Source organism: Alosa alosa, chromosome 7 (assembly GCF_017589495.1).
Source record: "Alosa alosa isolate M-15738 ecotype Scorff River chromosome 7, AALO_Geno_1.1, whole genome shotgun sequence".
Classification (NCBI taxonomy): domain Eukaryota; kingdom Metazoa; phylum Chordata; class Actinopteri; order Clupeiformes; family Clupeidae; genus Alosa; species Alosa alosa.
The window spans coordinates 10,336,062-10,338,561 of NC_063195.1; the positions used below are offsets into that span (position 1 = coordinate 10,336,062).

General features: G+C 41.8%; 1 protein-coding gene across 1 annotated transcript in view; it reads left to right on the plus strand.

Moving 5' to 3' along the window:
• si:ch73-173h19.3 (uncharacterized protein LOC563864 homolog) overlaps positions 1-2,500 on the plus strand; it is a 45,675-nt gene that overhangs the window by 36,805 nt on the left and 6,370 nt on the right. The gene's annotated exons all lie outside the window — the stretch shown is intronic.

Below are 2,500 nucleotides of genomic sequence, written 5' to 3' on the forward strand. Positions count from 1 at the left end.
AGAAAGAGGGGGGGAGATAGAGAGAGAGAGAGAGAGAGAGAGAGAAAGACACTGATCTGTGTAGCTGGCCCTTAGCTCATAACAGAGTTTACAGACAGAGAAAGAAAGAGAGAAAGAGGGAGGGAGAGAGAGAGAGAGAGAGAGAGAGAAGGAAAGAAGATAAAGAGAGAGGGAGAGAGAGATAAAGAAGAGAAAGATAGAGGGATGCAGAGGGAGAGATTGACATTTTAAATGAAATGTGAAAAAAATAGAGAGCGAGACTCTTTTGCTATTTTGCTTCTTTTCCCTTTCTTCATTAATACTACACCCCCACCAAATGTAGGAGAATTCAGGTTAAGTCAATATCTAATATTTCATACCTGTAGCTTCAGCAATTGACTGTTTTCATTCATGCCAATAAAGCATCATTTTATTTGCGTTGAGCTGATTGGAGAGCCAATGAGAAGGAGAGATGATGATTGGCTATTACATGGACCAAGGCCCTACCCAAAGTCCTTATAGATGATGATTGGCCATCACATGGACCAAGGCCCTACCCAAAGTCCTTATAGATGATGATTGGCCATCACATGGACCAAGGCCCTACCCAAAGTCCCACCACTCGGCGGCCACCTTGGTAACTGCTTCGCTAAAATAATGTTAAATAAGATGTGAAATAATGTTAAAAAAGACGTTATGTACTTACATTACAGGAAGGGGTGGGATATGTGTAGACAACTGCCATATTGGTGTAAATAACTAAACCCATACATTTGTATGGATGATTGAGCATCTCATGGAGTAAAGACTTGCCCTACCTCCATTAGGGAGAAGACCACTATACACCTATACAGAAGAATGTAAACAATACAAAAAGAAGAGACTTTATACATTATTATCAAATGACCAGAGAGAGAGAGAGAGAGAGAGAGAGAGAGAGAGAGAGAGAGAGAAAGTGGGGGAGAGAGAGAGAGGGAGTGGGAGGAGGGGGAGAGAGTGGGTGGTGGGGGGGCACGGAACGAGAGAGGTAAAGAAATTAGGAAGACGGAGAGAGAGAGATAAAGACACGAGAAAGATGGAGAGAGTAAGAAAGATGGAGAGAGTAAGAAAGATGGGGAGAGTAAGAAAGATGGAGAGTAAGAAAGATGGAGAGAGTAAGTAAGATGGAGAGAGTAAGAAAGATGGAGAGAGTAAGTAAGATGGAGAGAGTAAGAAAGATGGAGAGAGTAAGAAAGATGGAGAGTAAGAAAGATGGAGAGAGTAAGAAAGATGGGGAGAGTAAGAAAGATGGAGATGGGGAGAGTAAGAAAGATGGAGAGAGTAAGAAAGATGGAGAGAGTAAGAAAGATGGGGAGAGTAAGAAAGATGGGGAGAGTAAGAAAGATGGAGAGAGTAAGAAAGATGGGGAGAGGACTGAGAACAGAGGAATGTTTGTTATATGCTACAGGTTCTTATTACAGTTATAATTCAAACAGACAAAACAGCACACACAATAGGAGACTGAATTTAAATCTGAAAACGGCTTCCATTACCACAAACCACAAGTCAAGACATAAAGAATACAAGTCAAGACATAAAGAATACACAAAAGCAAAACAAGAAAGAGAGAGAGAGCGAGGAGAGAGAGAGAGAGAGAGAGAGAGAGAGAGAGAGAGAGAGAGAGAGAGAGACATAGATCAGACAAAATACACAGACAGGGACATAGACAGTGAGAGGTCGACTTTACATTTTCTTATAACAAGTAAAAATGAAAAACATTAAAGGTGAAATCAAAACATTATACAAGGTGTGGCAAAGCAAACAGATAAGAACGAAACAGAATGGGAGAAGCATCACAGAATCAGTGTGTGTGTGTGTGTGTGAGAGAGAGAGAAAGAGGAGAGAGACAAAGAGAGAGAGGGATGCACATCTTTGTCATATTGTACTCCATGTACTCTGTATGTAGTCCTTTTATGTTTAAGTGTTCTGCTTTGGCGCCTATCATCAGAAGTAACTGAAAAGAGACAGACCATAGATAGAGAGAAAGAGAGAGAGGAGATGAAAAGAGAGACAGAGTGTGTTTTCATTTAAGTCCACCTGGCCATGCCACCTGCGAGACACAGATAAAGAAGCTATCTCTCAAACGACCCCTATGTTTAAGACCCCCATCACATTCCTGATTGTGTGTGTGTGTGTGTGTGTGCGTGTGCGGAGGCCTTCTTTGTTCATTTTTTTTCTTATTATTATTTGTTGACACAGAGTGGGGGATAGAGAGAGAGAGAGGACAGAACTGTGTGTGTGTGTGTGTGTGTGTGTGTGTGTGTGTGTGTGTGTGTGTGTGTGTGTGTAAATGTAAGCCCTGGTCACATTTTCCACTTAGGTGCTGAGGGAAAGCCAATCACGACCCCTTATGAAGTTCAGCCTGCTCAGTCCAAACACACACACACACACACACAGACACACAGAGAGAGAGAGAGAGACACATGCACACCGGTATACCCATCCAAATATTCATTCGCATTCTGTTTGCTATGTTTATCTA